Source organism: Vitis vinifera, chromosome 2 (assembly GCF_030704535.1).
Source record: "Vitis vinifera cultivar Pinot Noir 40024 chromosome 2, ASM3070453v1".
In the NCBI taxonomy this organism is placed as follows: domain Eukaryota; kingdom Viridiplantae; phylum Streptophyta; class Magnoliopsida; order Vitales; family Vitaceae; genus Vitis; species Vitis vinifera.
This window is the reverse complement of record NC_081806.1, coordinates 19030572-19054036: the sequence shown is the minus strand read 5'-3', so window position 1 is coordinate 19054036 and position 23465 is coordinate 19030572. Positions and strand designations below refer to the sequence as shown.

The window sequence follows — 23465 nt, the reverse complement described above, 5'->3', positions numbered from 1 at the left end:
AAATGATTTCCGAAAAAATCCAAATCCAAAAATAGTTAAAAATTCACAAGGGTACGAAGAATGTGAGGAATCCTCACATTGTTCGTACTCTCCCAATTCTCCACTTCTTTGGAGTTTTTAAAATTTTTTGGGACATCATATGGCTTGCATATTGTTTAAATAGGTTCATTACACATAGGAGGTGTGTAGACCCTCAATTTTGCCCTTTTAGCACATGTCTTTAAATCCACTTCTAGTGCTCCACGGTAGTTCCTTGGTGGCCCATTACTACTCGTACGACTTACCTTTTTCTGAGTCACCTTGGAGACTTTGGTTAAGGGATTATTTGATCCCTTATCGTGACCCTTGGCAGCCCTAATTTAGACTTAGGCTTTTCTTATTTTTTTAGGATAGCCTTTAGATACACTTGGCCCATTAGGCACCATCCTAGGCCCGCTTAGTCTCATCATAGGCCCGTTTAGGCACACTTGACCCATTTGGACATTTTTAGCGTGACTTATTTGACTTGCGTGTTTGCATGGTTTGTAGGGCCCATTTTTTTTTGTTAATTTGTTTAATTTTATTTTATTTTATTTCGTTTTCCTCTTTATATTATTTTCCTCAACTTATTTATTTATTTATTATTTTTACCATTTTCTAATTTATTTACTTATTTATCTATTCATGCAATTATTTAACTTCTAAAATTTCATGTTTTTGCAAGGAAACTTACCATTGGAGTTTAAGGAAAGTGGGACTCTCCTTGGAAGGTTTTGGAGGAGAATTTGAAGTTGGGAAGATTGCTTTTGAATTGGAAGATTTAAAAAAGGATAAGGAGAAAAGAAGAGAGAAAATAGGAGATTTGGCCTTTTTTTTAGGGAGATTTAGTTTTAGGGAAAGGCGTATATATACGTGAGAGAGGAAGGAGAAAAGGGAGCTTTTTTTTTTATTAAGGAGAGGAGATTCTTTCTGGAGCAGACGCATTGGAGGCATTGGAGAAGGAGGGAGGAAAAGCACGCAGCAACGAGCAAGGAGCAATTGCAACCAAAGCTGTCCAGGTATGCATCTCGTTGCTTTTGGAATTCTTACCTATATTTGATTTTTTCGTGTGTCTGATTCCTGAATATTTGATTGTTTTGTTGATTTTTGTGTGGACGAAAAGGGCCACAATTTGCTTTGTTGAGATTGGTTACTTGCCTGTTTGCCTTGTTTTGATTTTGGATGTCATTAATGTCTTCGGAAGCATATAACTCCATGCCTGTTCCCACTAACCTGAGCCTATTGAAAAATCATGAGATGTGGTTTTATTTTCTTTTAATCTCCCATGTCTGTTTTCCCATCGTTTCCTCTACTCTCTACCATATCTGTTTTGCCTTTCTTCCTACCCGTCACGTAGTCATCAATTCTTCATATGGGGGTGACTCCAAAGCTTGGGTATGCAATCACAAGAATTCAACAAAGGGATCAGCTCTTTCAAAATTCTGGCTAGACATGCCATATTGTGAGTTCATATAAAAGAAAGCCCGTGATAGTTGCCGTTCTTTTCCTGTTAATGTTCTGTTCTAGCCCTTGTTGTAAAAACTGCCGTCACAATTCGGGACCCAGAAGAGATTCTTCCACGTAGTCATGTCCAAGTGGCTTGATGGTCGTTTATGCACTTGTTAAGGTTAGTGGCAGCCATGTAAATTTGTGGATTCATATGGAGATCAGAGATATGGCTTCTCGGAATTCCACCAGTTCAGGGTATATACATTGAGGGCAAATTGAGGAGCACGAGAGTTATTTGAAGAAATACCAATGAGAAGAAATTTGGTTTTCTAGATTGCAATGATAAATGTGGGTGAGAGGGATAGAGAAAAGAAAATACTTCTGCGGTTTTAGAGAAAAAGAGAGAAATACAGAGAGATCGTTGAGTGCAGTGACGGCTGACCCGCATAAACCTTCGTGATCACTAGAAGAAGAAGAGTAGCAATTTCGTAATAAAGCTCCAGTTCTTCTTTCTTTTCAGGTCCCTGCATCGGTTTAACAAGTCAGTGAAAGTTCATTCTCCTGTTCTGGACTCCCTTGTTGAGGACTGGGATTCTCTGTATAGAATATAGTTTGCCACAAGCAAAGTTCTGCTTTGACCTTAGACCGGTTGCACTTGTGCTGAAATGCGTGTTGGTATGACGCACATGGCTTCTTATTTCAGGTATTTTGTCCAAGTGAAGTTGGACTACACGGAGAGGAATCTCGGAAGGGAAAAGGGAGTAACAGAAAAACTATGAACAAGTTCGATACAACATTATGGAAGCGTTGGCAGGGGAAACCTGGAATGTCATATATCTTGTCATTAATGTCTGTTGTATTGAGTCATCCTGATGGAATCTATGGACCAAATGACACCAGGAGGATTGTTATTAGTAAGATTATTGATAAGTTTTGCTCGTTTGATTGTTGAAGAAAAGTTGGAAGATATTTATAGAGAACTGAACAGTAAAGAAGGGAAGCGCCAGAAGGCTGTTCTCCTGCTGATGGCTTCAATAGTTAGACGTAGCTCAAGTCTGACTTCTGAGGTTGCAAAGAGTTTTAATTTCGAATTCCCAATCTTTCCAAAGTCTGCGGGGTATAAATTGAAGCAAGCTGAAAAGAAAAGGAAGCATTCGACAAGAAAATCATTTATTGGGTTTGCAATGTCATTTTTGGAAGTGGGTAAACCAGGATTATTGAGGCGGATCCTACAGCAGAAAGAAATGCATTCAGGCGTTCTTCATGGGCCCGGAAATGATGATGACGAAATAGTTGTTTATGTTCTGTTTACATTGAAGGACAGAGTTCTTATTCCAGAATCATTGGCGCCTCCAGGTCTTTAGAGTATGCTATTTGGGAGTGTCACTCCAGAACAGTTGGTCAGTACTTCTGGAAAGGAAGAAGGTAGCCCTGCTCCAGAGTCGGCACACAGGGTTCTGGTTATACTTTGTACCAATCTTTGTAACGGACTGATGCCAGATTTGAAGAGACACCCATGTCCATTCAGGAGTGATCCAAAGCGATTTTTGAGTCTCATGAAGGAGCTTAAAGTAACAGAGGTTGCCTATCACAGAGATATACTTTTATCTTTTGTTAAAGGGAGACCTCCTTTTGTTCAGCATACATAGATGAGTTTCCTTGCAACCTTGAAGACCGTACGTCACCTACCTGGTTTACTGCTGTTCCTCTGGTTGCAGATTTGGTTTCCTTAGTTGGTATTGGCCTGCCCTTCAATTTCATCAATTCCGAGTCTCAAGATCTGCCATCCTTTGATAGCTCAGATGTGCAGAGTATTATGGAATGTATTTGTTGTTATCCATCTAGCCGATTGGTTGTCAATAAGGGGTTTACTTCACCCTAATGTTTTTGTGAAGCATGGAACTTTAAGGCTTCTCTTGGAGGAACTGAAGTTTTTGGACTCCTTCATAAGCGCTATTAATCATACTTCTTGTTCCAGCAATCAAATGATGCATAGACTGGCACCTTTGAAGCAAGAAATTGAGAATGGGGTTCGAATGTTGCTCCCTGATCCTCAAGTTCTATTGACACTACCTTCTTCACTAAGTAGTCAATCCACAATTCAAGAGTTGGGTTTGAAAAGGAAAAGAAGTTTCGAAAATTTTACTGTGCATAGAAGAAATGATAGAAAGAAGTTGAAAACGGATGTTTTGAATGAAGACACAGATACGATTGTCAGTGGGATAAGTTCTGGTCTAGATATTGCTTTTCATGGAGGCGACAAGGCTCTTGATACATTTACTGCAGATGACATGGACAGTGGGAAGGATAATGTAAAGATTATTGCAAAAACCTGGGGTTTGCAACCATCCTCCATGGCTGGTATTGCATTAAGGGATGTGGAGACATGCTTCCTTTCTAAGTTGCTTGATGCTCTCAAAATCTATGTTCGAATTATGCCTACTGTATTGGAGGGATCATTGGATTTCTTCATAAATCTCCTTGGTAACAGTTCAGCATTATCAACTGATGTGCAGCAGTTCTCAAAGAGCATGAAAAACAAATCCAACATGCTGTCCACAAGGCTCGTCTTGACAAAAGTGAAGACTAAGATAACATGCAATGATGACGGGCAAACTGAATCGTTACTTCCCCATGGGAGAAACAGCAGGTAACCCTTGAGTGGTGATTATCGAGCTTCTTGATACGTTGGTTAGTTGCTTGGTTGCTGGAAAGGGTGAGCTGAAGGGAGTCAATTGCTGGAAAATATGTTTTGTACAGCTGAAAAACTGGTTTCCTCATTCAATTCTGAAGGACAAGGAGCAAGTGAATTGCTTGAAGGGTTCAAACAAGATGCCCATTGTTTAGAGAAGTCATCAGAATCGATTTTCTCAAGATCTCTAGAAGCTGTTAAAGAAAACAAAAACCTGTACCATATTCTGAGTCGAAGGTAACAACAAGCAACATTAAGGTTGGATCAGTGGAAACTGCACAGGAGGTGAATGTTTCTGTCAGTTATTGCATAGAAATTGTTAGGACAGTATTTTTGAGATTCTTATGGGGAGCAACAAAACTAAAGACTGCTGAGGAACAGTGAGTTCAGTGGAGACATCAAATCGATCTCATACTATCGAATATCAGCTTCCTGGTAAGGATAACATATTGGTCTGTCAACGCGTAGAAGGAATCTGGAATTTGGCATCAGAAATGAAGCAGCACGCTTGGATAAACCCGACACCGGCAGTGGCTACATGCAGAAATTCAGGCTTTATGAGACTTGCTCGAACTTCTGTATAATAGAAAGAGACATGGTTTGATCGGGGACCAAGAGATACCTGGTTTTCGAAATGGCTTGGTTCAGATTCTGCAGCTGTCAGTAGAGACATTCTGACCAGAATTATGTATTCCAAACATTTGGGCACGCGGATATGGCCTTCGGAAAATGAGAAGCACAGTTTTAAATGGAATGAGACTGTTTTGGGAAAAGGAAAACCTTTGAGCAATCAGACCTGAAACGTTCAGTGAGGGTTGGGAAGACAAGTTTTAAAGAAATGGCAGCTTACCTTCTTGACTATGATCCTTTTGTCAATAAGCCATCCATTGGTCCTGTAAAGGTTGCACACTTAATTTTCAATGTCGATGATAGGGTGAATGGAAATATGAATCAAAATGGGAAGCTGTCATAATTGATGAATGTCAACGCCCCAGAATTTCATCACATTTTGCAGAATATAGGATACTTGTGGCTGATTTAAGGCTTCTTCTTCATGATGGTTAGATAAAGGAAAGCACGTTGGAGTTTATGAATCTCCTACCATTTCTTGACCCTGGCAATAACGTGAACAGCGACAATGTTTCGAAAATTGACTACAAAGATCGTGTTAGTAAATTAGAGGAGAGGCATTATCATCCGAAGAAACTGTCAATGAGCGCATGGATAAAATCAGTGCAAAGGTTAGATTCAAACCAGAATCAATAGAGCTTCTTTCAGTTGAAGAAGACGGTGGATTAAATGATGAATATTCATACTCAGCAGTTGGATTTGATGGCTCATTGAATATGCCAGAAAGTTTATGTGCTGGACAGCGGCCTCCTTCATGCTCATATCAGGCTCCCATTTCAGCAATTCAATGTCCAGAGCCAACTCCACTTTGATGCCCAATTTTTCAAACTCGCACAATGCATAACAGGCTATGCCAGAATTAGGAAGAGTGTCTTTGATGCTTTAGACAATAATCCATCAGAATGGGCAAAGAAGATATTGAAGCACTCTTGGGTTTTCTTGATGAACGTGAAACTCAGAATTGCAAAGTGCTGGTTCAGAATCTGAATCTAGTTGATCATGGAGGTTCTAAGTACAAGAATAGTCAGTACAACGGTTTGTTTCCTTAAGACAAACAAGGGTACTAATTTCAACCTTCGGAAGCATTTGGAAAGAACGAGAATTATCAAGAAATGGCATAGGAGGAGGACGTGACTAAGTTCTCTGGGACACTTAGAGATGTAATTCAGAATTTCAATCTTGCTGCAATTTATGATGCCAAAGTCTCCAACCGTTCCGCCAGCTTACAGAAAACTCCAATACCTGATCTGAACGTTGATGAAACACATATTGCTTTTGTGAAGCTCTCAAGAGAAAATTCAGTATGAAATACTTCAAATGTCAAGCTCGAAGACGGTCAAGTGCGTTGACGCAGTGGAAAATGCAGATATGATGGGCAACAGAATATGTAATACTCGGGATAAACAGAGCAATACAGTTGTAGATAAAATGTTTCAGGAGATTTGTGAAAGTTGAGAAAAGACATCTGAGTTCATAGAAGAAGTCAAGTGTTTGGAGTGCTTTGCTCAAAAGCTGGTATCTGAAAATTTGTCTCTTCAAACTGGGTTGTTGAGGAAGAATAATGTTTTGAAAGGATTGTTCTTTGATCCGAGCCTACTACAGGAGTCTGCATCTAATAGTAAAGATGGGAGAGATGAAATTGAAGAATTGGCAGCCTCTTTGGAATCCTTAGAACAAGAACTTGCAGTAAGATCGGTGGTACAAAAGCCTATGTATCTCAGTCCCCATGTATACTAACAGGAAATGTCAAAGAGAGCATCCTCTTTGGGAACCGACATGACAGTTTTAAGTATGATGATAACTAAGGATTTTGAGTTTTTCCCCTGCGGTGACCTCACGGAAATAGGTAAAAGAGGAATAAATATGAATGGAGGCCAGAAGCAAAGGTTTCAAATAGCCCGAACAGTTTGCGAGGACACTGACATATATTTTGCTTGGTGACCCATTCAGTAACTGCTTCAATTTGAGCCCATGGATCCAACAGAGACACGGATGGGGAAAGCTAATTACACCAGGGTTCTTACTTCTCAAGAGCTACCCAAGTTTGTTGGAACTCTTCAATCCTTACCAGATATCACCAAAGCTTTGAACAGCAGGGAGTCCCGGAAAGTGCCGAAAGAAAGAAGAATGTATACAAGGATTCAACACCAGCAGAGGAGTCAGTCACGTCTCCAGGCTTCACCTATACAGATGCCACCTTGGTGCCCACCATCCCCACCGGATTCTCTGATGGCCTTGTGCCTACATTCTGGAGGATTTTTAGAAGCACTCTTATCCAAGGTGATTCAATCGTGTCGACTCAGAGTCAGGCTCAAGAAGTTGTGAATGAAAAAGTTTAGGATTCGGTCCAGATTTCTTCTTTTTTCGAAGGGTGGTTTGTCATTGTAGTTGAAATGAAAAACATCAAGAGCGCAAAAAGAGGGTTCAAAATCATTCAAATCGGGGTTTAAGCGGACTGAATTGACATTTGGCTTGAATATTAAAGAAAGATAAATGAATCTCCAGATTTGTGGCTGAGATGGCTAAAAGACTTAAAGCAATGGGAGGCAAAGTAATAGAGTTTCGAACTAACGCATGCCTCAGGTTCCATGAAAAGGGGTGTAGGTCCCCTCAGCTAGACCTAGAAGCATTATTCCAGGTTCGGCAGAGTCTCAAACAAGGAACCAGACGGGCAACTTATATGATCAGAAAGCATAGACATTAAAGGAATTCAGAGAAAACGAGTTATAGAACAGGAAATTTAATCTGAAATTGAGCATTATGTCTTCACCAGAAGCTTCTGTTGATAATTCAGATTGTGATCTTGAGAAACTAGAATTGAATTGAAGCCCTTTTTTTTTTAAATGAGGTGGCACCCTAAAATCCGGTGAACATGGGCTCAGAAACGAACACATTCAGTTTCTTTCTAGACAACCAGTGGTCTACAGAATCCTCCCTATGCAATCTGTTTCAACCATTTAGTCTGAAGTGCACCTTCGGACCTCACTCATATAGTGGTCACCTTGCCACACACCATACTCCTCCTAATGTTTCTCCTTATTCTTTTTGTTATCTTACACATTTTAAATCTGGATTTCAAAATCTTTTCCCGTAAAAAATAACTCTAGTTTTATTTAAAATTCCCGAGAAGTCTCTAGGCATAAAATCCAAATTTTAACATACTATTTGCTACCATTTTCCCTTCTGGCATGCATTTTCATCATCTTGAACTATTTTATGATTTTCTCGATTTTTGACAAGCATGAATAAACTTCATGATTCCAAATAATGGAATTCATAGAATCAATTCATGCAAAATTAATTAGGGCTTTGGTGGGGGCCCGACATCCATGATATTCTCTTCTATATTGTTTGTTTGATATCTGATTGATTGTGCTTCCTCTTTGAGGTGCATGAGATTATTTTGAATTTGTTATTGGGCTAACCTTGTTTCCCATAGAGGAGTATTAGCTTGCTATCTAGGTACGCTCTCTATCTCCCCACTTTTCGAAATTCCATGAATATCCATATCTTTGTGTACCATGCCCTTGCTTGATGACATGCTTGATTGACTTGATGCATATTTGATGCTTGTTTTATTATCTTGGATAAAACATATGTTGTGCGATATATTTCTACACTAACTTTTATGTCTTGTGATAGCGCTTGAAAAGTCGTTCAGGTACGCACTTCGATTCCCTCTCATGGTTTGTTTTCTTATTAGGCATGCAATATTTGAAATCACCTAGTCTACTTAGGTATCCATGATCAACCATTTAATTGTCACGCTTCCCTTAACTTAGTCAGTAGAGACCTTTTTAGGGCTTAGAGGGGTGCTACCTCCTAGAGGTACCTTCCCAATAAGTAACCTGATCCCCGGACTTAGACTCGGGTTTCTCAAAGACATGCTTTTTCCAAAACTATGGAGTCACTTTTTAGGGTTTTTCTTTCTTGTTTTATTTTCCCTTCAAAATAAAAATAAAATAGGTGGCGACTCCAACTTTTTTTCAAAAATTAATTTTTCACAATAAAAAGCGAGTCTCGCCGATCGAGTGGGGGCGCACGTGAAAAATGCGGGTCCACAAATTGGCGACTCCGCTGGGGATTTTGAGGATCAAGCTTGAACACTAGTTAAGGAAAATGTGGCGTTTAATTGGTCGATTAGTGGATACCTCTCTTTTTAGGCAAGGTGATTTGATTTGCTTGCTTGTTTGGTTTGCTATCTTAACATGATTGATTGCCTTGGATGATCACTTGATTGTTTTGCTCACTCTAGCATGATTCACTCTCACATAAGCTAGATAGGACCTTGTTTGTATGATACATATCCGCTTCACATGACTGTTTGTTGCATGACAACCCTTTTCTCTTGCATGATTGTACGATTGCTTGTCTTTGTTCACTATCTCACTTTAGATCTTAGGTTTTTCGGATGCACCCACATCCTTCATTGTGCACTCTAGATTATCCCTGAGTGTTGAGAGATGGGAGAGCCTTCACCATTAAGAAACCCCCTGGGAACGCGAGGAAGTGCATGTGTGGAGGTGATGACTACCTTGCATGGAAGCACCCCGTCTCCTTGGAGGCGTGCAGAGGGTTGCGTACCGCCGGAGGGTACGATCGCTTCTGCTAGGGATCCTTTAACCCACCCATTTTACCTTATAGAGCCACCTTAACCTTGTAGGTTAGCCTAGATCCAATTAAGATTTCATTCCTACACGTGGGTGCATCTGTGGACTTTCAAAGCTGCCTTGGTCACAATTGGGTTCAGTTATCCTCTTCATGGTCTCTTTTTGGTGTGCTCAGAGATTGATACATGTTTGAGTCTCAGTTGGGCCACCTTTCTACATTGTGATTAGTGTGTTTCCACCTCTTCTGAGCTTCCTTCATGTCATTTCTCTTTCCGTGTCTTTGTACCTTATAGGAATGTTATTCGCTTCAGTTTGGATTCGACTCTTTATATTAGAGTTGGAGATAGATTGGTCAAGGTTTCAAAGCAGTCAAGTATGGATCCTTAGCATGATACAGTTGATCGACTTACAGTCACCATGACTCTATTCAAGAGACATTAGCAGGTTTGAGCCAGAGATGGACAGTGAGATAGATATCATCCAGTTCAGGATGAGATGTCATATGATTCATTACCACCCACCCCTACCACCCAGTTAGCCAGTGACATTGTTGAGGGTGACTTCGTACATATGATGAGTTTAGTGGATTATGAGTCAAAGTTTATCAGATGAGAGATCTTATAGAGGATGTTAGTTTTTATCAGATGGGAGATTTGATTGACATGACTTTCTTCATGACGAGCATGAGATGGACGTATTGGATGATAGTTGGATGCTTGACACATATTAGCCAGAGATAGTTCACTCTCTTGATATGCTTGAGATCTTCATTATTGAGAGTTCATAAGAGATTCAGTTTATTTATGTTGGGGCATCCCGCTTATGTTGATGATATGTTTGAGGACGATATTAGCCCGGTTATGGTCATGGAGATTCATCTATTCCAGGAGACCCTATGGACTTACTTGGAGTACAACACTTGTCATTAGAGAGTTGACCCTAGAGAGGAAATATGATTGACATATCTGGATAGAGACCAGTTCTCAAACCCCACCAATGTGGATTAGTTGAAGAAGTATTACATTTGAGACCATGGTCGCAGGATGGGTGGCCATTATTTCGGTTAGCCTTACACCTTATCACCTTTATTGATATATTGAACCATTGCTAGCCCATTGAGCCTCACGTGGTATGTTATAGCCTTATTTCTTTCTTATAGCCTTGATTACCATTTTTTACACCTAGGTTGGGACCCTTTGATGTATATGCATGCTTTGCTAGGAAAGTCTCATGAGCTTTAGACTTATAGGTCTATCTTCTCATTTTGTTACCATCCTCTTATCACCCTATTTGTTCTATTTTATTATCACCACATGTTCATTCTCTTTCTTGACTCTATCATTATTTACTTCATTTTATCTATTCTCTTCCTTGGGTTGATGATTCTTCACGTCTTAGTGCAAAAAGGGCAGTCATATCACTCTATTCATTCCATCATTTGACATTGATTCGGAGATCTTAGTTTGAGAGGTTGTCTCATGGGTTGGGGTTCATGTATTCATCAGTGATTTGAGAGAGTTTATTCATTTCTTGTATCTTTCCCATTGGAGTTTGACTTATTGATGATCAGAGCATGCGCCAAAAAAAAAAAAAAAAAAAAAAAAAAAAAAAAAAAAAAAACACAAAACAGAAAACAGAAAAAAAAAAAAAAAAAGAAAAAAAAAACAAAAAAAAAAAAAGAGAAAAAAAAAAAAAAGGAAAGAAAGAAAAAGCGCAATGATATGTTTGTATATGGCATCTTACTCCATTGGGCACTTATGTCACCTTCTGAGGTTTGTTTATTGGGTATATTTGTCATTGTGGGTTCTTGTGAGATTTTTTATATGAGTTTTCACTCCTTAAGCCATTCTTGTCATGCATTTGGAGTCTCGAGGGTTCATGTGAGAGTTCTATGGTATCCTATGCTTCTTGGACCATGGTTGATATGTATTAAGTATGAGATATGAGTGACCTTTTACTAGGGTCTCCGGATCATTGTCTTACCCACCATTCCATCATTGGTGATATGACTTTTCTTTATTGTACTAACATGGGTTGATCATCACTCATTCCACTTTCTCATTGTTTTCTTTTGTATCCCATTACCTCTTTCCAGATCTTCGTTCCACTTTTTATCCATTCCCTACTTATCGATACCCATTACTGATTTGATACCTTTTTCACATCATTCACATATTTCATTGATGGTTTGACTACTCATCTTTCTCTCATTTCGCCATCGACATTTCCTTTGGTTACCTTTAGGTCCATGGCTCATGAGATTTATCTATGCATTACATCTTATACACGAGGGTATGGGTTTGATCATTGGGTATTTGAGCCGAGTTTCCCTTCATTTCTTTCACCCTATCACCCTGGCCTACGTTACGTCCCGTGTCTTAAGACCACCCTGAGACCATGAGATCAGATGTTATCTTTGACAGCCTCTACTTAGGTTGGCGTTTGGGATTTGGTTGATATATAGATGTTGTCATGTTTCTTCTTCTGGGAGATGCTTCTTTGATGCTTGGAGGTGATTTGGTGATGGATGTGGATGATTGCTTCATTTTATGGATGATATTTGATGTTGTCTGGCTTCTACTGTACATCAGATATCCATACTAGGGCATATTCCCCTTTCATTTGGTTGAGATGAGCCCCTAGTGGAGCACTTTCTTTGAGTCTGGTCATTTTCACCGATTAGAGATCCGTAGTGGGGTATGTTGAGATTATATCAGTTCTAGTGGAGCATTGTTGAGCCCCTAGTGTTTCCATTTGCGGAGTATTTCTAAGATAGACTAGTGGATTATTACTGAGTTGGAGGCAGTTTTCAGTGCAGTGTATAGATCTGGCATACTGGGACATATTTCCCCATTTTGAGGTTACCAGATTCATGTTGGATATAGTCAAGGATTCATCAGAGACGTGCTTCTACTCTCGAGATTATCATATTCCTCATCATTTTGGTTATTCATTTGAGATCAGATTTAGAGAGTTTTCCTTGAGGTATTGGTCGGTACTTTATTCTGACTTCCTAGCAGATTATTGTTGAGCTGAGGACAGTTGACTGATGATGTTGGATTCACTCTTTGGTTGTGCATTAGATATTCACACTGGGGCATATCCCCCCTTTTCTGAGATTCCTATCTGTTATTGGACGACATGACTATCTTTATTCATGGTTATAGAGATGTTTGGTTGATCTTGACAGACTCTTTATTGTACATCAGATATCCACACTGGGGCATATTACCCCCTCCTTGATGAGATTGTATTTGGGCAGTGGTACGAGGATGGATGATCATTGTTAGGTAATTGCCTCACGACTTCGACATCAGATACCCATATTGGGGCATATTCCACTCTCCTCGATGAGATTGTGTTTAGGCAGTGGTACGAGGATGGATGATTAGTGTCGGTTGTTTACCTCATGACTTTGATATCGGATCTTATACTGGGGCATATTTCCCCCATTTTCTTTGAGTATCCTTGAGATTGAGACAGTGGCCAGCTTGGTTTTAGATTGAGTACTAGCCCAGAGCTTTCGACGATCGACTGTATCAGAGCCTCCTTATATGGATTTGTTGAGATAGAGATGGGTTGCATCAGGTTTCACCCGAGGAGTGTGGGCGGATCCTTTAGCCAGATGTTCATGAGACAGATTTGTTTTCGTCATTGTTACCTTGCAGATTGGATTATCCAGATGAGCAGCATTTTACACACTTTGAGGTTTACTTTTAGATGAGCCGTGATATACATTCTTTGAGATTTACCTTTTGAGATTCATCGACAGAGCAGCTTTTCAGACATAGAGGGTTCCTTCAGTTTAGACTTTTCAGAGGTTTGTCACGATGCATCAGTTTCTGACCTATTGATTTCAGCGGATGATTGATTTACTGGTTGTTTCGGCAGTATGAGCACCCTGGATACTGGGACATATTCCCCTTCTTGGTTTCAGTAGTCCGACCCTTGACATTTTGAGTATGTGGCTTTGAGCCAATTTATTTCATGACCACTTTCGAGTTGGTCTTCTCTATTATTCCCTTCTAGGCACTGTGCCTCATAGCTTTGAGTTATTCATTCCTTCTAGACCCCGAGTCTTATAGCCTTGAGCATTCTTCTTCCCTTAGGCCCTGAGCCCACTAGCCTTGAGCTATCTTTCCTTTTTTTAGGCCCTGAGCCTCGTAGCCATGAGTTATCCATTCCTTCTAAACCCTGAGTCTTATAGCCCTGAGCTATCTTTTTTCCCTTAGGCCCTGAGCCCGCTAGCCCTGAGCTATCATTTCCTATAGACCCAGAGTCTTTCCAGCTCTTAGCTGAGCTTTCATCACTTGGTCGCCCATGAGTGGTTTGACCTGGAGTTTGCGTATCGCATTCTCCTTCTAGCCGATCAGTCATAGAGCCCGGAGCTCATAGCCCAGAGCTATTCATCGACCCAGAGTCATTTTCCATCTTGACCCAGAGTCATTCATAGCACCCCGAGCCCTGAGCTCACGACCCGGAGTCATTTGCATCATTCACATCCCTGAGATTGTTTCGTTTTCATCATTCTAGCCACTTGTGAGTGGCCTCGACCCGACATCTTGAGTCGGAAAGTATCCTGATCGGCTATCTATTTAGAGCCCGGAGCTCTCGACCCAGAGTCACTTTCCATTTCGACCCAGAGTCATTATTTCCTATTTTAGAGCCCGGAGCTCTCGACCCAGAGTCACTTTCCATTACGACCCAGAGTCATTCTTTCCTATTTAAAGCCCAAAGCTCTCGACCCAGAGTCATATTCCATTTTGACCCAGAGTCATTTCCTTTCCCATTTAGAGCCTAGGGCTCTCGACCTAGAGTCGTTTTCCATCTTGACCCAGAGTCATTCTTTCCTATTAGAGCCCTGAGCTCATGACCCAGAGTCTTTTATCCTATTTTGGATCTAGAGTCGTTCACCTTGTCCATGATCCAGAGTCATTCATGTCATCCATGACTTTGAATCATCCCTTCCACCTCTTTCCATTTTTGTGTTACTCGTCACATACTGTTCTCTCTTTTGTCATTCCCCCGCATAGAGTTGTCCCGTCCATATCGTTGAGACCCCATCTTTTGACCTTACCTCTTCATGCGCTAGGACAAAATCTCTGGTCCTTCTTTAATTCTTCAGTATAGTTCACTTCATTTCGCTCATTGCTCGTGCTTCTACTTGCATTCTCTACACTCGTGATCTATACCGAAGAGGGGCATATTTGTAGACCCTCAATTTTGCCCTTTTAGCACATGTCTTTAAATCCACTTCTAGTGCTCCACGGTAGTTCCTTGGTGGCCCATTACTACTCGTACGACTTACCTTTTTCTGAGTCACCTTGGAGACTTTGGTTAAGGGATTATTTGATCCCTTATCGTGACCCTTGGCAGCCCTAATTTAGACTTAGGCTTTTCTTATTTTTTTAGGATAGCCTTTAGATACACTTGGCCCATTAGGCACCATCCTAGGCCCGCTTAGTCTCATCATAGGCCCGTTTAGGCACACTTGACCCATTTGGACATTTTTAGCGTGACTTATTTGACTTGCGTGTTTGCATGGTTTGTAGGGCCCATTTTTTTTTGTTAATTTGTTTAATTTTATTTTATTTTATTTCGTTTTCCTCTTTATATTATTTTCCTCAACTTATTTATTTATTTATTATTTTTACCATTTTCTAATTTATTTACTTATTTATCTATTCATGCAATTATTTAACTTCTAAAATTTCATGTTTTTGCAAGGAAACTTACCATTGGAGTTTAAGGAAAGTGGGACTCTCCTTGGAAGGTTTTGGAGGAGAATTTGAAGTTGGGAAGATTGCTTTTGAATTGGAAGATTTAAAAAAGGATAAGGAGAAAAGAAGAGAGAAAATAGGAGATTTGGCCTTTTTTTTAGGGAGATTTAGTTTTAGGGAAAGGCGTATATATACGTGAGAGAGGAAGGAGAAAAGGGAGCTTTTTTTTTTATTAAGGAGAGGAGATTCTTTCTGGAGCAGACGCATTGGAGGCATTGGAGAAGGAGGGAGGAAAAGCACGCAGCAACGAGCAAGGAGCAATTGCAACCAAAGCTGTCCAGGTATGCATCTCGTTGCTTTTGGAATTCTTACCTATATTTGATTTTTTCGTGTGTCTGATTCCTGAATATTTGATTGTTTTGTTGATTTTTGTGTGGACGAAAAGGGCCACAATTTGCTTTGTTGAGATTGGTTACTTGCCTGTTTGCCTTGTTTTGATTTTGGATGTCATTAATGTCTTCGGAAGCATATAACTCCATGCCTGTTCCCACTAACCTGAGCCTATTGAAAAATCATGAGATGTGGTTTTATTTTCTTTTAATCTCCCATGTCTGTTTTCCCATCGTTTCCTCTACTCTCTACCATATCTGTTTTGCCTTTCTTCCTACCCGTCACGTAGTCATCAATTCTTCATATGGGGGTGACTCCAAAGCTTGGGTATGCAATCACAAGAATTCAACAAAGGGATCAGCTCTTTCAAAATTCTGGCTAGACATGCCATATTGTGAGTTCATATAAAAGAAAGCCCGTGATAGTTGCCGTTCTTTTCCTGTTAATGTTCTGTTCTAGCCCTTGTTGTAAAAACTGCCGTCACAATTCGGGACCCAGAAGAGATTCTTCCACGTAGTCATGTCCAAGTGGCTTGATGGTCGTTTATGCACTTGTTAAGGTTAGTGGCAGCCATGTAAATTTGTGGATTCATATGGAGATCAGAGATATGGCTTCTCGGAATTCCACCAGTTCAGGGTATATACATTGAGGGCAAATTGAGGAGCACGAGAGTTATTTGAAGAAATACCAATGAGAAGAAATTTGGTTTTCTAGATTGCAATGATAAATGTGGGTGAGAGGGATAGAGAAAAGAAAATACTTCTGCGGTTTTAGAGAAAAAGAGAGAAATACAGAGAGATCGTTGAGTGCAGTGACGGCTGACCCGCATAAACCTTCGTGATCACTAGAAGAAGAAGAGTAGCAATTTCGTAATAAAGCTCCAGTTCTTCTTTCTTTTCAGGTCCCTGCATCGGTTTAACAAGTCAGTGAAAGTTCATTCTCCTGTTCTGGACTCCCTTGTTGAGGACTGGGATTCTCTGTATAGAATATAGTTTGCCACAAGCAAAGTTCTGCTTTGACCTTAGACCGGTTGCACTTGTGCTGAAATGCGTGTTGGTATGACGCACATGGCTTCTTATTTCAGGTATTTTGTCCAAGTGAAGTTGGACTACACGGAGAGGAATCTCGGAAGGGAAAAGGGAGTAACAGAAAAACTATGAACAAGTTCGATACAACATTATGGAAGCGTTGGCAGGGGAAACCTGGAATGTCATATATCTTGTCATTAATGTCTGTTGTATTGAGTCATCCTGATGGAATCTATGGACCAAATGACACCAGGAGGATTGTTATTAGTAAGATTATTGATAAGTTTTGCTCGTTTGATTGTTGAAGAAAAGTTGGAAGATATTTATAGAGAACTGAACAGTAAAGAAGGGAAGCGCCAGAAGGCTGTTCTCCTGCTGATGGCTTCAATAGTTAGACGTAGCTCAAGTCTGACTTCTGAGGTTGCAAAGAGTTTTAATTTCGAATTCCCAATCTTTCCAAAGTCTGCGGGGTATAAATTGAAGCAAGCTGAAAAGAAAAGGAAGCATTCGACAAGAAAATCATTTATTGGGTTTGCAATGTCATTTTTGGAAGTGGGTAAACCAGGATTATTGAGGCGGATCCTACAGCAGAAAGAAATGCATTCAGGCGTTCTTCATGGGCCCGGAAATGATGATGACGAAATAGTTGTTTATGTTCTGTTTACATTGAAGGACAGAGTTCTTATTCCAGAATCATTGGCGCCTCCAGGTCTTTAGAGTATGCTATTTGGGAGTGTCACTCCAGAACAGTTGGTCAGTACTTCTGGAAAGGAAGAAGGTAGCCCTGCTCCAGAGTCGGCACACAGGGTTCTGGTTATACTTTGTACCAATCTTTGTAACGGACTGATGCCAGATTTGAAGAGACACCCATGTCCATTCAGGAGTGATCCAAAGCGATTTTTGAGTCTCATGAAGGAGCTTAAAGTAACAGAGGTTGCCTATCACAGAGATATACTTTTATCTTTTGTTAAAGGGAGACCTCCTTTTGTTCAGCATACATAGATGAGTTTCCTTGCAACCTTGAAGACCGTACGTCACCTACCTGGTTTACTGCTGTTCCTCTGGTTGCAGATTTGGTTTCCTTAGTTGGTATTGGCCTGCCCTTCAATTTCATCAATTCCGAGTCTCAAGATCTGCCATCCTTTGATAGCTCAGATGTGCAGAGTATTATGGAATGTATTTGTTGTTATCCATCTAGCCGATTGGTTGTCAATAAGGGGTTTACTTCACCCTAATGTTTTTGTGAAGCATGGAACTTTAAGGCTTCTCTTGGAGGAACTGAAGTTTTTGGACTCCTTCATAAGCGCTATTAATCATACTTCTTGTTCCAGCAATCAAATGATGCATAGACTGGCACCTTTGAAGCAAGAAATTGAGAATGGGGTTCGAATGTTGCTCCCTGCTCCTCAAGTTCTATTGACACTACCTTCTTCACTAAGTAGTCAATCCACAATTCAAGAGTTGGGTTTGAAAAGGAAAAGAAGTTTCGAAAATTTTACTGTGCATAGAAGAAATGATAGAAAGAAGTTGAAAACGGATGTTTTGAATGAAGACACAGATACGATTGTCAGTGGGATAAGTTCTGGTCTAGATATTGCTTTTCATGGAGGCGACAAGGCTCTTGATACATTTACTGCAGATGACATGGACAGTGGGAAGGATAATGTAAAGATTATTGCAAAAACCTGGGGTTTGCAACCATCCTCCATGGCTGGTATTGCATTAAGGGATGTGGAGACATGCTTCCTTTCTAAGTTGCTTGATGCTCTCAAAATCTATGTTCGAATTATGCCTACTGTATTGGAGGGATCATTGGATTTCTTCATAAATCTCCTTGGTAACAGTTCAGCATTATCAACTGATGTGCAGCAGTTCTCAAAGAGCATGAAAAACAAATCCAACATGCTGTCCACAAGGCTCGTCTTGACAAAAGTGAAGACTAAGATAACATGCAATGATGACGGGCAAACTGAATCGTTACTTCCCCATGGGAGAAACAGCAGGTAACCCTTGAGTGGTGATTATCGAGCTTCTTGATACGTTGGTTAGTTGCTTGGTTGCTGGAAAGGGTGAGCTGAAGGGAGTCAATTGCTGGAAAATATGTTTTGTACAGCTGAAAAACTGGTTTCCTCATTCAATTCTGAAGGACAAGGAGCAAGTGAATTGCTTGAAGGGTTCAAACAAGATGCCCATTGTTTAGAGAAGTCATCAGAATCGATTTTCTCAAGATCTCTAGAAGCTGTTAAAGAAAACAAAAACCTGTACCATATTCTGAGTCGAAGGTAACAACAAGCAACATTAAGGTTGGATCAGTGGAAACTGCACAGGAGGTGAATGTTTCTGTCAGTTATTGCATAGAAATTGTTAGGACAGTATTTTTGAGATTCTTATGGGGAGCAACAAAACTAAAGACTGCTGAGGAACAGTGAGTTCAGTGGAGACATCAAATCGATCTCATACTATCGAATATCAGCTTCCTGGTAAGGATAACATATTGGTCTGTCAACGCGTAGAAGGAATCTGGAATTTGGCATCAGAAATGAAGCAGCACGCTTGGATAAACCCGACACCGGCAGTGGCTACATGCAGAAATTCAGGCTTTATGAGACTTGCTCGAACTTCTGTATAATAGAAAGAGACATGGTTTGATCGGGGACCAAGAGATACCTGGTTTTCGAAATGGCTTGGTTCAGATTCTGCAGCTGTCAGTAGAGACATTCTGACCAGAATTATGTATTCCAAACATTTGGGCACGCGGATATGGCCTTCGGAAAATGAGAAGCACAGTTTTAAATGGAATGAGACTGTTTTGGGAAAAGGAAAACCTTTGAGCAATCAGACCTGAAACGTTCAGTGAGGGTTGGGAAGACAAGTTTTAAAGAAATGGCAGCTTACCTTCTTGACTATGATCCTTTTGTCAATAAGCCATCCATTGGTCCTGTAAAGGTTGCACACTTAATTTTCAATGTCGATGATAGGGTGAATGGAAATATGAATCAAAATGGGAAGCTGTCATAATTGATGAATGTCAACGCCCCAGAATTTCATCACATTTTGCAGAATATAGGATACTTGTGGCTGATTTAAGGCTTCTTCTTCATGATGGTTAGATAAAGGAAAGCACGTTGGAGTTTATGAATCTCCTACCATTTCTTGACCCTGGCAATAACGTGAACAGCGACAATGTTTCGAAAATTGACTACAAAGATCGTGTTAGTAAATTAGAGGAGAGGCATTATCATCCGAAGAAACTGTCAATGAGCGCATGGATAAAATCAGTGCAAAGGTTAGATTCAAACCAGAATCAATAGAGCTTCTTTCAGTTGAAGAAGACGGTGGATTAAATGATGAATATTCATACTCAGCAGTTGGATTTGATGGCTCATTGAATATGCCAGAAAGTTTATGTGCTGGACAGCGGCCTCCTTCATGCTCATATCAGGCTCCCATTTCAGCAATTCAATGTCCAGAGCCAACTCCACTTTGATGCCCAATTTTTCAAACTCGCACAATGCATAACAGGCTATGCCAGAATTAGGAAGAGTGTCTTTGATGCTTTAGACAATAATCCATCAGAATGGGCAAAGAAGATATTGAAGCACTCTTGGGTTTTCTTGATGAACGTGAAACTCAGAATTGCAAAGTGCTGGTTCAGAATCTGAATCTAGTTGATCATGGAGGTTCTAAGTACAAGAATAGTCAGTACAACGGTTTGTTTCCTTAAGACAAACAAGGGTACTAATTTCAACCTTCGGAAGCATTTGGAAAGAACGAGAATTATCAAGAAATGGCATAGGAGGAGGACGTGACTAAGTTCTCTGGGACACTTAGAGATGTAATTCAGAATTTCAATCTTGCTGCAATTTATGATGCCAAAGTCTCCAACCGTTCCGCCAGCTTACAGAAAACTCCAATACCTGATCTGAACGTTGATGAAACACATATTGCTTTTGTGAAGCTCTCAAGAGAAAATTCAGTATGAAATACTTCAAATGTCAAGCTCGAAGACGGTCAAGTGCGTTGACGCAGTGGAAAATGCAGATATGATGGGCAACAGAATATGTAATACTCGGGATAAACAGAGCAATACAGTTGTAGATAAAATGTTTCAGGAGATTTGTGAAAGTTGAGAAAAGACATCTGAGTTCATAGAAGAAGTCAAGTGTTTGGAGTGCTTTGCTCAAAAGCTGGTATCTGAAAATTTGTCTCTTCAAACTGGGTTGTTGAGGAAGAATAATGTTTTGAAAGGATTGTTCTTTGATCCGAGCCTACTACAGGAGTCTGCATCTAATAGTAAAGATGGGAGAGATGAAATTGAAGAATTGGCAGCCTCTTTGGAATCCTTAGAACAAGAACTTGCAGTAAGATCGGTGGTACAAAAGCCTATGTATCTCAGTCCCCATGTATACTAACAGGAAATGTCAAAGAGAGCATCCTCTTTGGGAACCGACATGACAGTTTTAAGTATGATGATAACTAAGGATTTTGAGTTTTTCCCCTGCGGTGACCTCACGGAAATAGGTAAAAGAGGAATAAATATGAATGGAGGCCAGAAGCAAAGGTTTCAAATAGCCCGAACAGTTTGCGAGGACACTGACATATATTTTGCTTGGTGACCCATTCAGTAACTGCTTCAATTTGAGCCCATGGATCCAACAGAGACACGGATGGGGAAAGCTAATTACACCAGGGTTCTTACTTCTCAAGAGCTACCCAAGTTTGTTGGAACTCTTCAATCCTTACCAGATATCACCAAAGCTTTGAACAGCAGGGAGTCCCGGAAAGTGCCGAAAGAAAGAAGAATGTATACAAGGATTCAACACCAGCAGAGGAGTCAGTCACGTCTCCAGGCTTCACCTATACAGATGCCACCTTGGTGCCCACCATCCCCACCGGATTCTCTGATGGCCTTGTGCCTACATTCTGGAGGATTTTTAGAAGCACTCTTATCCAAGGTGATTCAATCGTGTCGACTCAGAGTCAGGCTCAAGAAGTTGTGAATGAAAAAGTTTAGGATTCGGTCCAGATTTCTTCTTTTTTCGAAGGGTGGTTTGTCATTGTAGTTGAAATGAAAAACATCAAGAGCGCAAAAAGAGGGTTCAAAATCATTCAAATCGGGGTTTAAGCGGACTGAATTGACATTTGGCTTGAATATTAAAGAAAGATAAATGAATCTCCAGATTTGTGGCTGAGATGGCTAAAAGACTTAAAGCAATGGGAGGCAAAGTAATAGAGTTTCGAACTAACGCATGCCTCAGGTTCCATGAAAAGGGGTGTAGGTCCCCTCAGCTAGACCTAGAAGCATTATTCCAGGTTCGGCAGAGTCTCAAACAAGGAACCAGACGGGCAACTTATATGATCAGAAAGCATAGACATTAAAGGAATTCAGAGAAAACGAGTTATAGAACAGGAAATTTAATCTGAAATTGAGCATTATGTCTTCACCAGAAGCTTCTGTTGATAATTCAGATTGTGATCTTGAGAAACTAGAATTGAATTGAAGCCCTTTTTTTTTTAAATGAGGTGGCACCCTAAAATCCGGTGAACATGGGCTCAGAAACGAACACATTCAGTTTCTTTCTAGACAACCAGTGGTCTACAGAATCCTCCCTATGCAATCTGTTTCAACCATTTAGTCTGAAGTGCACCTTCGGACCTCACTCATATAGTGGTCACCTTGCCACACACCATACTCCTCCTAATGTTTCTCCTTATTCTTTTTGTTATCTTACACATTTTAAATCTGGATTTCAAAATCTTTTCCCGTAAAAAATAACTCTAGTTTTATTTAAAATTCCCGAGAAGTCTCTAGGCATAAAATCCAAATTTTAACATACTATTTGCTACCATTTTCCCTTCTGGCATGCATTTTCATCATCTTGAACTATTTTATGATTTTCTCGATTTTTGACAAGCATGAATAAACTTCATGATTCCAAATAATGGAATTCATAGAATCAATTCATGCAAAATTAATTAGGGCTTTGGTGGGGGCCCGACATCCATGATATTCTCTTCTATATTGTTTGTTTGATATCTGATTGATTGTGCTTCCTCTTTGAGGTGCATGAGATTATTTTGAATTTGTTATTGGGCTAACCTTGTTTCCCATAGAGGAGTATTAGCTTGCTATCTAGGTACGCTCTCTATCTCCCCACTTTTCGAAATTCCATGAATATCCATATCTTTGTGTACCATGCCCTTGCTTGATGACATGCTTGATTGACTTGATGCATATTTGATGCTTGTTTTATTATCTTGGATAAAACATATGTTGTGCGATATATTTCTACACTAACTTTTATGTCTTGTGATAGCGCTTGAAAAGTCGTTCAGGTACGCACTTCGATTCCCTCTCATGGTTTGTTTTCTTATTAGGCATGCAATATTTGAAATCACCTAGTCTACTTAGGTATCCATGATCAACCATTTAATTGTCACGCTTCCCTTAACTTAGTCAGTAGAGACCTTTTTAGGGCTTAGAGGGGTGCTACCTCCTAGAGGTACCTTCCCAATAAGTAACCTGATCCCCGGACTTAGACTCGGGTTTCTCAAAGACATGCTTTTTCCAAAACTATGGAGTCACTTTTTAGGGTTTTTCTTTCTTGTTTTATTTTCCCTTCAAAATAAAAATAAAATAGGTGGCGACTCCAACTTTTTTTCAAAAATTAATTTTTCACAATAAAAAGCGAGTCTCGCCGATCGAGTGGGGGCGCACGTGAAAAATGCGGGTCCACAAGGTGGTGAAATGTTTTCCGGAAAAATCCAAATCCAAAAGTACTAAAAAATTCACAAGGGTACGAAGAATGTGAGGAATCCTTACATTCTTCGTACCCTCCCAAATCTCCACTTCTTTGGAGTTTTTAAAATTTTTTGGGACATCATACGGCTCTGATATGGTTTAAATAGGTCCATTATACTTAGGAGG

General features: G+C 40.1%; 1 long non-coding RNA gene across 1 annotated transcript; it reads left to right on the top strand.

Annotated features, from left to right (window-relative positions):
* Positions 1–225: 225 nt before the first annotated feature.
* Positions 226–21716, top strand: LOC132253252 (uncharacterized). The gene is made up of 2 exons (XR_009465105.1): positions 226–15460; positions 15565–21716. It is a non-coding gene; the product is annotated as an uncharacterized LOC132253252 (long non-coding RNA).
* The last annotated feature ends 1749 nt before the right edge of the window (positions 21717–23465 follow it).